Genomic DNA, 14372 nt, shown 5'->3' with positions numbered 1-14372 from the left:
CACAAGGCGTCTGTAGGCGCTTTTACCGCCAACTGTTCATAAACTGAATGTTCTGAATTTTAGCAGCATTCCACAAGTAGAGAGAGATCGCCCAATAGGCGGGCACCTTTAGGTGAGATCGGTCAATAACAGCCGCTCATTGGATGAAATATGGCCAATGAGCGGCTGACCTTTTCCCGCGGCGTTCAAGCGCCAGCTTCCATACTTCGGCGGGCGAGCGTCATTGCGCCCAGAACAGCATAACCGGAAGTCCCGCCTTTATGACGCTGATTCGAGACTCGACCATTTCAAAGCTTGGTCCGACCTTATCCTTGGCTTTTTCGGATGTCAATTATGTAACGTCAGTGACGTCCGGAGTCCGGGGCAAGTTTACCTGGTTGTAGTGGAGAAGGAAGAGCGAAGTGTAGTAGCCGGTGGTTGTTGCTCATGACGTCTTCACCCCTAATAACGGACGCTGTGGTGTTGAATTTAACATTTGGTAAGTGTCAGTTATTTCACCGGCTCATGTCTGAGAGTGGGTCCATGTGTGTATACGTTCAGGCTGTAGCCGGCCTAAACTTGCGGCAGGAGCCAGTCTCTGGGGAACTTACTCTATCGTCACCATGGGCAAACACAAAATACTCTGCAGATGTTGGGGTCAAAGCAACACGCACAACACGCTGGAGGAACTCAGCAGGTCGGACAGCATCCGTAGAAATGAATAGTCAACGTTTCGGGCGGAGACCCTTCGTCAGGACTGAAGAGGGAAGGGGCAGGGGCCCTATAAAGAAGGTGGGGGGGAGGGTGGGAAGGAGAAGGCAGGTAGATGCAGATCTTTCTCCAGTAAGGGGAAAGATCAAGGGGTGGGGGAGGGGAAGCAGGAAGGGATAGGCAGGAAAGGTGATAGGGGAATGCACAATGAAGGAGGCGGAACCATGAGGGAGGTGATAGGCAGCTGGAGGAGGGGGCGGAGTGAAACTGGGATGGAGGGTTCAATGTTCATGCCAAGGGGCTGGAGACTACCCAGACAGTATATGTGCGTGTCACCATGAGCTGACTACTGAGAGTTTTGCGGTAAACTGTGGACGGATATCCATGAGGTATCCGTGCTTTTGGAAACACATCCATTGAGTTTGATAGCAAAATACATCTTCAAATTTATGACACAGAGCAATGCAGCACAGTATAACCAATTTCTGCTGAACCTGGCACGTATCTCTCCAAGCCCTATCCTCCATGTAGTTATCCAATTGTACTTAAGTGAGTATTAGTTTCTCTGGTAGCTCATTCCATATACTCACCACTCTGCGTTTTAAAAAAAAAAATCCCCCTCAGGTCTTTCCCTGTCACCCACCTGGAGTTATGAGCTCCCTTACCCTGGGGAAAAAGACTGTTACCATTCTCCAGGAAGAGGTGGAGTCGACGTTTCAGGCCGAGACCCTTCGTCAGGACTAACTGAAGGAAGAGTGAGTAAGAAATTTGAAAGTGGGAGAGGGAGATCCAAAATGATAGGAGAAGACAGGAGGGGGAGGGACAGGAGAGCAGATGCGGCGGAGACGGAGGAATTGCGAGAAGGGGATGGCGTTTTTGCAAGAGACAGGGTGAGAAGAGGAATAGTCCAGATAGCTGTGAGAGTCAGAGCATCTGCTCTCAGGATGAGGCTTTTCATTCTAGGATGAGGGAGATGTCCTTTTTTAAAGAAAGGGGCTTCCCTTCCTCCACTATCAACTCTGCTCCTAAACGCATCTCCCCCATTTCACGTACGTCTGCTGTCACTCCATCCTCCCGCCACCCCACTAGGAATAGGGTTCCCCTGGTCCTCACCTACCACCCTACCAGCCTCCAGGTCCAACATATTCTCCGTAACTTCCGCTACCTCCAACGGGATCCCACCACTAAGCACATCTTTCCCTCCCCCCCCCCACTTTCCGCAGGGATTGCTCCCTATGCGACTCCCTTGTCCATTCGTCCCCCCCATCCCTCCCCACTGATCTCCCTCCTGGCACTTCTCCGTTTAAGCGGAGCAAGTGCTACACATGCCCTTACACTTCCTCCCTTATCACCATTCAGGGCCCCAAACAGTTCTTCCAGGTGAGGCGACACTTCACCTGTGAGTCGGCTGGGGTGATATACTGCGTCCGGTGCTCCCGATGTGGCCTTTTATATATTGGCGAGATCCGACACAGACTGGGAGACCGCTTTGCTGAACATCTACGCTCTGTCCACCAGAGAAAGCAGGATCTCCCAGTGGCCACACATTTTAATTCCACATCCCATTCCCATTCTGACATGTCTATCCACGGCCTCCTCTACTGTAAAGCTGAAGCCACACTCAGGTTGGAGGAACAACACTTTACATTCCGTCTGGGTAGCCTCCAACCTGATGGCATGAACATCGACTTCTCTAACTTCCGCTAATGCCCCACCTCCCCCTCGTACCCCATCTGTTACTTATTTTTATACACACATTCTTTCTCTCACTCTCCTTTTTCTCCCTCTGTCCCTCTGAATATACCCCTTGCCCATCCTCTGGGTTCTCTTCCCCCCCCCCAGTCTTTCTTCCCGGACCTCCTGTCCCATGATCCTCTCGTATCCCTTTTGCCAATCACCTGTCCAGCTCTTGGCTCCATCCCTCCCCCTCCTGTCTTCTCCTATCATTTTGGATCTCCCCCTCCCCCTCCCACTTACAAATCTCTTACTCACTCTTCCTTCAGTTAGTCCTGACGAAGGGTCTCGGCCTGAAACGTCGACTGCACCTCTTCCCAGAGATGCTGCCTGGCCTGCTGCGTTCACCAGCAACTTTGATGTGTGTTGCTTGAATTTCCAGCATCTGCAGAATTCCTGTTGTTTGTTACCATTTTCCTGTGTCTTTCATAATTTTATGAACCTCGAAAAAAGTCATTTCTCATTTTCCTGTGCTCCACGTAATAAAGATCTATCTTAGCAATAACTCAGGCCTAATTCTGGCAATATCATTGTAAATCTTTGCACTCTTTCCAGTTTAACTACATTTTATAGTGGTAGTTATAGACCATGCATGTACAAACTCATTTAAAGTATAGAACAACGCAAGTTTACACAGATCAAGGCAGAAGGTTATTAAAAGTTACAAGGGGATATTGATCAACTGAATAACTGGACCTATGAATAGAAAATGGAGTTTAAATTTAGGTAGTTCAAGGTGTTGTATTTTGGAAAGTCAAATTCAGGTAGAACTTGCATAGTGAAGGACAGGACTTTGGTCAGTGTTGTAGAAAAGGGACTTTGGAGTACAAGTACATGGTTCGCTGTAAGTGGAGTCACAGGTAGACAGTGTCTGGTGACTGGTGTCTTAAGTTTTACAGGATGCTGATGAGGCTACATTTAGAGTATTGTGCGCTGCTATAGGAAAGATATTATTAAACTGAAATGAATGCAGAAAAAATACAAGGATGTTGAGTGGGTCCATTACAGTGAGATTTTGGATAAGCCAGGATTTTATTTTTCGGAGTGTAGGAACCTGATCTTGTGTATCTCAGTAAAAGATGTATGAAATCATTGGATGAATTCCCTCAGTCCTTTTCTCAAGGGTATGAACAAGTAGAAGGTTTACAGAGAGAGGGGAGTTGTTTTAAGAATAACTTGAAGGGCAGCTTGTTTTAGCCACCCTATGTGTAGTTAACTACCAGTGGACATGGTTGAAGCAAGTACAATGATAACTTTTTAAAAAACATTTGAACAAGTACATGGATTGGAAAGGTTGAGAAGTTGTGGCCCAAATGGGAATGGCTTGGATGGAGCATCTTGGTTTACATTGACCAGTTGTATTGAAGAGTCTACTTCCATGCTCTATAAATCAACTGTATGACTCTGATAGAAGGATCCATCAACTTGGGGTGAAAGTACCAAGTAGCAGCAATTTCTAGTCTCAAGTATTTTTTTTATTTCAGATGTCATTTGTCATCAGCAGAAAGTTTCAGTGCTTTGGTATAACAAAATTAATATTGTGATCAGATAGGGATTCTATGACAACACAAGAAGCCAGGGAAGAGATTCTGTCTGTCGTAGAGGTATTTGTATCATGAGCAGAAGAAAGGAAATTATAGGCCAGTTAGTCTGCCCTCAGTGTAACGTTGCAGTCAATTGTTAGGATGTGGTTTCAGGATAATCGGGCACATGATAAAATAGGAATAACTCAGAAAATGTGTAGCTTGGGTGGTTGATGGTTGCTTGAGTTGAATTTCCATAATGGTGACCAGGCAGCTGATTGATAAGTATATGAAGGCCAAGCATTCGGAGGACACATCACAAGTGAATAGCGCTCCTTTTATGGTGACAAAGCATTTGCAATAGATTGCCAAGATTGGAGAACAACTCCTCCAAACATGATAAAGTAGGCCAAAATCAACATGGTTTCCTTAACGTATAATCTTACGGAACAAATCTGGAATTATTTGAAGAAGTAAGAAGCAGGATAAACCAAGGAGAATTGGTTGATGTTGGATTTTTGGCTTTTGACAAGGTGCCCTACATGAGGCTGCTTAACAAGAAAAGATCCCATAGAATTACAGGAAAGATAGATAAAGTGGTCATAAACAAGTGAAAATCTGTAGATGCTGGAAATCCAAGCAACACACAAAAAGCTGGAAGAATTCAGCAGGCCAGGCAGCACCTATGGAAAAGAGTACAGTCAACATTTCAGGCTGGGACCTTTCAGCAGGACTGAAGTGGTAGCTGATTGGTAGGAGACAAGGGAGCCTTTTCTGGTTGGCTGCCAGTGACTAGTGGTGTTCCATAAGAATCTGTATTGGGATTGCTTCTTTTTACGTTATATTCAGAGATTTGGATGAAGGAATTGATGGCTTTGTGACCAAGCTTGCAGACAAAATGAAGATAGGTAGAGGGGCAGGTAGTTTTGAGGAAGCAGAGAGGCTACACAGAGTCCTCCTTTTGAGGACTTGGACAGATTAGGAGAATGGGCAAAGAAGTGGCACATGGAATACAATGTCAGGAAGTGTATGTTCATGTACTTTATAGAAGAAATAAAATCTCTTATTTTCTAAATGGAGAGAGATAATTTAAAAAAATCTGAGGTGCAAAGGGAATATGGAATCCTTGTGCAGGATTCCCGGAGGGCTAATTTGCAGCTTGAGTTGGTGGTGAGGAAGGGAAATGCAATGTTATTCATTTTGAGACTAGAATATAAAAGTTTTACAAAGCACTGGTGTATCGAGAGCAGTTTTGGGCCCCTTATCGAAGAAAGGATATGCCTACATTGGAGAGGATTCAAAGGAGGTTCACAAAAATGATTCTGAGATTGAAAGGGTTGTCCTATGAGGAGCGTTTGATGGCTTCAGGCCTGTACTCACTGAAGTTCAGAAGAATGAGGGGATATCTCATTGAATCCTATTGAATGTTGAAAGACCCTAATCGAGTGGCTGTGGAGAGGAGGTGGCCGAATCTAAGACTAGAGGACACAGCCTCAGAATAGAGGCAGAGTCATGTCATTTAGAGCAAAGATGAGGAGAAATTTCTTTAGCCAGAGAGTGCTGAATCTGGTGAACTTCTCATAGGAGGCTGTGGGGGGCAATGTCATTGGGTATATTTAAGGCAGAGGTTGATAGATTCTTCATTAGTCAGGGCATGAAGGGATATAGGGAGATTGGAGTTTATAGGGAAAATGGATCAGCCATGATGAAATCCTCTCTTGTATCAAGTCAAGTCAAATTCATTGTCACTTATCTATATAATGTAATTAGAAACGAGACGTTTCTCTGAACCAGGGTGTAAAGCACAGTAGTATGCATAACACATGACTTATGAAGGTAAGGATAAAATCTACAAGTGAATCACACATAAATAACAAACTAAAGTGCATTAATTTTAAATAATGGAAGGTACGGAATTGATTAACCAGTGACACTTTGAGTACGGGAGTTCCCCGGGGGAAGAAACTGTTTCTCATCCTGACCGTTCTTGTTTTTATTCATTACCTGATGGTAGGAAGTCGAAGGGGAAGCTGGATGGATGGGTACGATCTTTAATAATACCAAGGGCCCTGCGTATGTATTCTGCACTCCTGATAAATGTTACCGATGGATAGTAGGGAGACCCCTATGATCATCTCAGCTGTTCTCACAGACCTTTGTAGGGACTTAGAATTTAGAACATAGAATAGTACAGCACAGTACAGGCCTTTCAGTCCGCAATATTGCGCCGACCCTAACTGCCATATAACCCCCCACCTTAAATTCCTCTATACACCTGTGCAGTAGTCTCTTAAATTTCACTAGCATATCTGCCTCCACCAGTGACTCAGGCAGTGCATTCCATGCACCAACCACTCTCTGAGTAAAAAACCTTTCTCTAATATCCCCCTTGAACTTCCCACCCTTTACCTTAAAGCCATGTTCTCTTGTATTGAGCAGTGGTGCCCTGGGGAAGAGGTGCAGGCTGTCCACTCTATCTATTCCTTTTAATATCTTGTATAACTCTATCATGTCTCCTCTCATCCTCTCTCTCCAGAGAGTAAAGCCCTAGCTCCCTTAATCTCTGATCATAATGCATACTCTCTAAACCAGGCAGCATCCTGGTAAATCTCTGTACCCTTTCCAGTGCTTCCACATCCTTCCTATAGTGAGGCGACCAGAACTGGACACAGTACTCCAAGTGTGGCCTAACCAGAGTTTTATAGAGCTGCATTATTACCCCGCGACTCTTAAAGTCTATCCCTCAGCTTAGAAACATAGAAAACATAGAAAATAGGTGCAGGAGTAGGTCATTAGGCCCTTCGAACCTGCACCGCCATTTATTATGATCATGGCTGATCATCCAACTCCAAACCCTGCACCAGCCTTCCCTCCATACCCCCTGATCCCTGTAGCCACAAGGGCCATATCTAACTCCCTCTTAAATATAGGCAATGAACTGACCTCAACTGTTTCCTGTGGCAGAGAATTCCACAGATTCACCACTCTCTGAGTGAAGAAGTTTTTCCTAATCTCAGTCCTAAAAGGCTTCCCCTTTATCCTCAAACTCTGACCCCTCGTTCTGGACTTCCCCAGTATCGGGAACAATCTTCCTGCATCTAGCCTGTCCAATCCCTTTAGGATTTTATACGTTTCAATCAGATTCCCCCCTCAATCTTCTAAATTCCAATGAGTACAAGCCAAGTTCATCCAGTCTTTCTTCATATGAAAGTCCTGCCATCCCAGGAATCAATCTGGTGAACCTTCTTTGTACTCCCTCTATGGCAAGGATGTCTTTCCTCAGATTAGGGGACCAAAACTGCACACAATACTCCAGGTGTGGTCTCACCAAGGCCCTGTACAACTGCAGTAGTACCTCCCTGCTCCTGTACTCGAATCCTCTTGCTATAAATGCCAGCATACCATTCGCCTTTTTCACCGCCTGCTGTACCTGCATGCCCACTTTCAATGACTGGTGTATAATGACACCTAGGTCTCGTTGCACCTCCCCTTTTCCTAATCGGCCACCATTCAGATAATAATCTGGTTTCCTATTTTTGCCACCAAAGTGAATAACTTCACATTTATCCACATTAAATGGCATCTGCCATGAATTTGCTCACTCACCCAACTTATCCAAGTCACCCTGCATCCTTTTAGCATCCTCCTCACAGCTAACACTGCCGCCCAGCTTCGTGTCATCCGCAAACTTGGAGATGCTGCATTTAATTCCCTCATCCAAGTCATTAATATATATTGTAAACAACTGGGGTCCCAGCACTGAGCCTTGCGGTACCCCACTAGTCACTGCCTGCCATTCTGAAAAGGTCCCGTTATGAAAGCTAACACCCCATAAGCTTTCTTAACTACCCTATCTACCTGTGAGGCAACTTTCAGGGATCTGTGGACATGTACCCCCAGATCCCTCTGCTCCTTTCACATTTCCAAGTATCCTGCCATTTACTTTGTACTCTACCTTGGAGTTTGTCCTTCCAAAGTGTACCACCTCACACTTCTCCGGGTTGAACTCCATCTGCCACTTATCAGCCCACTTCTGCATCTTATCAATGTCTCTCTGCAATCTTTGACAATCCTCTACACTATCCACAACACCACCAACCTTTGTGTCGTCTGCAAACTTGCCAACCCACCCTTCTACCCCCACATCCAGGTTGTTAATAAAAATCACGAAAAGTAGAGATCCCAGAACCGATCCTTACGGGACACCACTAGTCACAAACCTCCAATCCGAATGTACTCCCACCACCAAGACCCTCTGCTTTCTGCAGGCAAGCCAATTCTGGGCTCACTGGTCTATAATTACCCGGACTATCCCTTCTACCTTTTTTGAACAAAGGGACAACATTTGCCTCCCTCCAATCCATTCCCGTGGACAATGAGGACATAAAGATCCTCGCTAGAGGCTCAGCAGTCTCTTCCCTCGCTTCGTGGAGCAGCCTGGGGAATATTCCAGGACTTACAGTACGCTGGATGAACTCAGCAGGTCGGGCAGCATCAGTGGAAACGATGAGTCGATGTTCCGGGCCAGAACCCTTCGTCAGGACGGAAGAATGAAGGAGGTGGAAGGATTTGAAGAATGCTTTTAGGTCCAGTTGAAAGACCAGTAATTTGAAAGACAAAGGGGTGGGGGAGGGGAAGCAGGGAGGTGATAGGCAGGAAAACAATGGGTAGTAGAAGGAGGCGATACCATGAGGGAGGTGATAGGCAACTGGGGGAGGGGGCAGAGTGAAATAGGGATAGAGGAAGGGAGGGGGAGGGAATTACCGGAAGTTGGAGAATTCTATGTTTATAACATGGGGCTGGAGACTACCTAGACAGTATATGAGGTGTTGCTTCTCCAGTCTGAGTTTAGCCTCATTATGGCAGTAGAGGAGGCCATGTATGGACATATCTGAATGGAAATGGGAAGCAGAGTTGGGGTGGGTGGCTACCGGGAGATTCTGTCTGTTGTGGCGGTTGGAGCGGAGGTGCTCGATGAAGCGGTCCCCCAATCTGCGTCGGATTTCACTGATGTAGAGGAGGCCGCACCGGGAGCACCGGATGCAATAGATGACCCCAACAGACTCACAAGTGAAGTGTTGCCTCACCTGGAAGGATTGTTTGGGGCCCTGAATGGTGGCAAGAGAGGAGGTGTAGGGACAGGTGTAGAACTTGCGCTTACAGGGATAAGTGCCGGGTGGGAGATCCGTGGGGATGGACATGCGGATAAGGAAGTCGCGGAGGGACCGATCCCTGCGGAAAGCGGAACGGGGTGGAGAGGGAAAGATGTGCTAAGTGGTGGGGTCCTGTTGAAGGTGGCGGAAATGGCGGAGGATAATGTGCAGGATCCGGAGGCTGGTGAGGTGGTAGGTAAGGACAAGGGGAACTCTGTCCCTGTTGTGGTGGCGGGAGGATGGGGTGAGGGCCGAAGTGCGGGAAATGGAGAAGATGCGGGTGAGGGCATCATTGATGACGGTAGAAGGGAAACCACAATCCTTAAAGAAAGAGGACATTTGAGATGTCCTGGAACGGAAAGCCTCATCCTCGAAGTAGATACGGCGGAGACGGAGGAACTGGGAATAGGGGGTGGCATTTTTACATGTGGCGGGGTGGGAAGAGGTATAGTCGAGGTAGTTATGAGAGTCAGTGGGATTGTAGAAGATGTCAGTGGACAGTCTGTCTCCAGAGATGGAGACCGAGACATCGAGAAAGGGGAGAGAAGTGTCCGAGATAGACCAAATGAATTTGAGGGCTGGGTGGAAGTTTGAAGTAAAGTCGATGCAGGAAGCAGCACCAATTTAGTCATCAATGTACTGAAGGAAAAGTTGGAGAGCAGTACCAGAATAGGTTTGGAGCACAGACTGTTCAACATAACCAATGAAGAGGCAGGTGTAGCTAGGTCCTGTGTGAGTTCCCATAGCTATACCCTTAGTCTGAAGAAAGTGGGAAGAGCCAAAAGAGAAGTTATTAAGTGTGAGAACCAGTTCTGCCAACCGGAGGAGGGTAGTGATGGTGGGGAACTGGTGAGGTCTATTATCCAGGAAGTAGTGGAGGGCTTTGAGGCCTTCTTGATGGGGAATGGAGGTGTCCTGACAAAGGGTTCCGGTCTGAAACGTTGACTCATCGTTTCCACTGATGCTGCCCGACCTGCTGAGTTCATCCAGCGTACTGTAAGTGTTGCTTTGATCACAGCATCTGCAGATTATTTTGTGTTTACTGGGGGATATTCCGTCGGGCCCCGGGGACTTATCCGTCCTAATGTATTTTAACAACTCTCCCTTAATATCAACATGCTCCGGAATATCAACCTCACTCATATTGTCCTCACCATCATCAAGTTCCCTCTCATTGGTGAATAGCGAAGAGAGGTATTCATTGAGGACCTTGCTCGCTTCCACAGCCTCCAGGCACATCTTCCCATCTTTATCTCTAGTCGGTCCTACCTTCACTCCTGTCATCCTTTTTTTCTTCAAATAATTGAAGAGCGCCTTGGGGTTTTCCTTTACCCTACTCACCAAGGCCTTCTAATGCCCCCTTCTTGCTCTTCTCCGCCCCTTCTTAAGCTTCTTTCTTGCTACTCTATATTCCTGAATAGACCAATCTGATCAATATCAGTCAGACCAATATCCTGGCAGGGAGATTAGCGAGGGCTACTGAGATGACTTTAAACTAGAATGGTTGTGGGGTGGGAATCAAATTAAAGAGGCTAGGCGAGAGGAGGTTAGTTCACAACAGGCGGATGGGAACCAGTGTAGAGAGACAGAGGGATGTAAAATGAGGGTAGAAGCAAAAAGTAGTAAGGTGAAGAGTAAAAGTGGCAGGCCGACAAATCCAGGGCAAGCATCAAAAAGGGCCACTTTTCAACATAATTGTATAAGCGCGCCTGAAGGCTTTGTGTGTCAATGCAAGGAGCATTCGTAACAAGGTGGATGAATTAAAAGTGCAGATTGTTAATGATGAATATGATATAGTTGGGATCACAGAGACATGGCTCTAGGGTGACCAAGGATGGGAGCTCAACATTCAGGGATATTCAACATTCAGGAGGGATAGACATGAAAGAAAAGGATGTGGGGTGGCGTTGCTGGTTAGAGAGGAGATTAACGCAATAGAAAGGAAGGACATAAGCAGGGAGGATGTGGAATCGATATGGGTAGAGCTGCATAACACTAAGGGACAGAAAACGCTGGTGGGAGTGGTGTACAGGCCACCTAACAGTAGTAGTGAGGTTGGAGATGGTATTAAACAGGAAATTAGAAATGTCTGCAATAAAGGAACAGCGGTTATAATGGGTGACTTCAGTCTACATGTAGATTGGGTGAACCAAATTGGTAAGGGTGCTGAGGAAGAGGATTTCTTGGAATGTATGCGGGATGGGTTTTTGAACCAACATGTCGAGGAACCAACTGGAGAGTGGGCTATTCTAGACTGGGTATTGAGCAATGAGGAAGGGTTAATTAGCAATCTTGTCGTGAGAGGCCCGTTGGGTAAGAGTGACCATAATATGGTGGAATTCTTCATTAAGATGGAGAGTGACATAGTTAATTCAGAAACACAGGTTCTGAACTTAAAGAAGAGTAACTTTGAAGGTATGAGACGTGAATTAGCTAAGATCGACTGGTAAATGACACTTAAAGGGTTGACGGTGGATATGCAATGGCAAGCATTTAAAGATCGCATGGATGAACTACAACAATTGTTCATCCCAGTTTGGCAAAAGGATAAATCAAGGAAGGTAGTGCACCCGTGGCTGACAAGGGAAATTAGGGATAGTATCAATTCCAAAGAAGAAGCATACAAATTAGCCAGAAAAAGTGGCTCACCTGAGGACTGGGAGAAATTCAGAGTTCAGCAGAGGAGGACAAAGGGAAAAAAGATTGAGAGAAAACTGGCAGGGAACATAAAAACTGACTGTAAAAGCTTTTATAGATATGTGAAAAGAAAAAGATAGGTTAAGACAAATGTAGGTCCCCTACAGACAGAAACAGGTGAATTGATTATGGGGAGCAAGGACATGGCAGACCAATTGAATAATTACTTTGGTTCTGTCTTCACTAAGGAGGACATAAATATCTTCCGGAAATAGTAGGGGACAGAGGGTCCAGTGGGATGGAGGAACTGAGGGAAATACATGTTAGTAGGGAAGTGGTGTTAGGTAAACTGAAGGGATTAAAGGCAGATAAATCCCCAGGGCCAGATGGTTTGCATCCCAGAGTGCTTAAGGAAGTAGCCCAAGAAATAGTGGATGCATTAGTGATAATTTTTCAAAACCCTTTAGATTCTGGACTAGTTCCTGAGGATTGGAGGGCGGCAAATGTAACCCCACTTTTTAAAAAAGGAGGGAGAGAGAAACCAGGGAATTATAGACCGGTTAGCCTAACATCGGTGGTGGGGAAACTGCTGGAGTCAGTTATCAAAGATGTGATAACAGCACATTTGGAAAGCGGTGAAATCATCGGACAAAGTCAGCATGGATTTGTGAAAAGAAAATCATGTCTGGCAAATCTCATAGAATTTCTTGAGGCTGTAACTAGTAGAGTGGATAGGGGAGAACCAGTGGATGTGGTATATTTGGATTTTCAAAAGGCTTTTGACAAGGTCCCACACAGGAGATTCGTGTGCAAACTTAAAGCACACGGTATTGGGGTAAGGTATTGATGTGGATAGAGAATTGGTTGGCAGACAGGAAGCAAAGAATGGGAATAAACGGGACCTTTTCAGAATAGCAGGCAGTGACTAGTGGGGTACCGCAAGGCTCAGTGCTGGGACCCCAGTTGTTTACAATATATATTAATGACTTGGATGAGGGAATTAAATGCAGCATCTCCAAGTTTGTGGATGACAGGAAGCTGGGCGGCAGTGTTAGCTGTGAGGAGGATGCTAAGAGGATGCAGGGTGACTTGGATAGGTTGGGTGAGTGGGCAAATTCATGGCAGATGCCATTTAATGTGGATAAATGTGAAGTTATCCACTTTGGTGGCAAAAACAGGAAAACAGATTATTATCTGAATTGTGGCCGATTAGGTAAAGGGGAGGTGCAATGAGACCTGGGTGTCATTATACACCATTCATTGAAAGTAGGCATGCAGGTACAGCAGGCGGTGAAAAAGGCGAATGGTATGCTGGCATTTATGGCAAGAGGATTCGAGTACAGGAGCAGGGAGGTACTACTGCAGTTGTACAAGGCCTTGGTGAGACCACACCTGGAGTATTGTGTGCAGTTTTGGTCCCCTAATCTGAGGAAAGACATCCTTGCCATAGAGGGAGTACAAAGAAGGTTCACCAGATTGATTTCTGGGATGGCAGGACTTTCATATGGTGAAAGACTGGATCGACTAGGCTTATACTCGTTGGAATTTAGAAGGTTGAGGGGGATCTGATTGAAAAGTATAAAATCCTAAAGGGATTGAACAGGCTAGATGCAGGAAGATTGTTCCCGATGTTGGGGAAGTCCAGAACGAGGGGTCACAGTTTGAGGATAAAGGGGAAGCCTTTTAGGACCGAGATTAGGAAAAACTTCTTCACACAGAGAGTGGTGAATCTGTGGAATTCTCTGCCACAGGAAACAATTGAGGCCAGTTCATTGGCTATATTTAAGAAGGAGTTAGAGATGGCCCTTGTGGCTGAAGAAATCGGGGGTACGGAGGGAAGGCTGGTACAGGGTTCTGAGTTGGATGATCAGCCATGATCATACTGAATGGCGGTGCAGTCTCCAAGGGCCGAATGGCCTACTCCTGTACCTATTTTCTGTGTTTCTATGATCCTTGCTTCCTAAACCTCATGTATGCTGCCTTCTTCCACCTGACTAGATTTTCCACCTCACTTGTCACCCATGGTTCCTTCACCCTACCATTCTTTATCTTCCCACCGGGACAAATTTATCCCTAGATATCTCTTATCCTGCAAGAGATCTCTAAACATTGACCACATGCCCATAATACGTTTCCCTGCAAAAACATCATCCCAATTCACACCCGCAAGTTCTAGCCTTATAGCCTCATAATTTGCCCTTCCCCAATCAAAAATTTTCCTGTCCTCTCTGATTCTGTCCTTTTCCATGATAATGGTAAAGGCCAGGGAGTGGTGGTTACTGTCCCCTGGATGTTCACCCACTGAGACATCTGTGACCTGACCCGGTTCGTTACCTAATACTAGATCTAGTATGGCATTCCCCCTAGTCGGCCTGTCAACATGCTGTGACAGGAATCCGTCCTGGACACACTTAACAAACTCTGCCCCGTCTGAACCATTGGAACTGATCAGGTGCCAGTCAATATTAGGGAAGTTAAAGTCACTCATGATAACAACCCTGTTATTTTTGTACCTTTCCAAAATCTGCCTTTCAATCTGCTCCTCGGTATCTCTGCTGCTAGCAGGGGGCCTATAGAATACTCCCAATAGAGTAACTGCTCCCTTCCTGTTCCTGACTTCTACCCATACTGACTC

General features: G+C 45.9%; 1 protein-coding gene across 5 annotated transcripts in view; it reads left to right on the top strand.

Annotated features, from left to right (window-relative positions):
• Positions 1-351: 351 nt before the first annotated feature.
• Positions 352-14372, top strand: part of cep152 (centrosomal protein 152) — a 306980-nt gene continuing 292959 nt past the window's right edge. For all 5 annotated transcript variants that reach the window (XR_010020130.1, XM_063065688.1, XM_063065689.1 and 2 more), the window contains exon 1: positions 352-478. The gene's annotated coding sequence lies outside the window, so the exon portion shown is untranslated. The remainder of the gene's footprint in view (positions 479-14372) is intronic.

Source organism: Mobula hypostoma, chromosome 13 (genome assembly GCF_963921235.1).
Source record: "Mobula hypostoma chromosome 13, sMobHyp1.1, whole genome shotgun sequence".
NCBI lineage: Eukaryota > Metazoa > Chordata > Chondrichthyes > Myliobatiformes > Myliobatidae > Mobula > Mobula hypostoma.
Note: the sequence above shows the minus strand (reverse complement) of the source record. Positions and strands in the feature narration are given on the sequence as shown.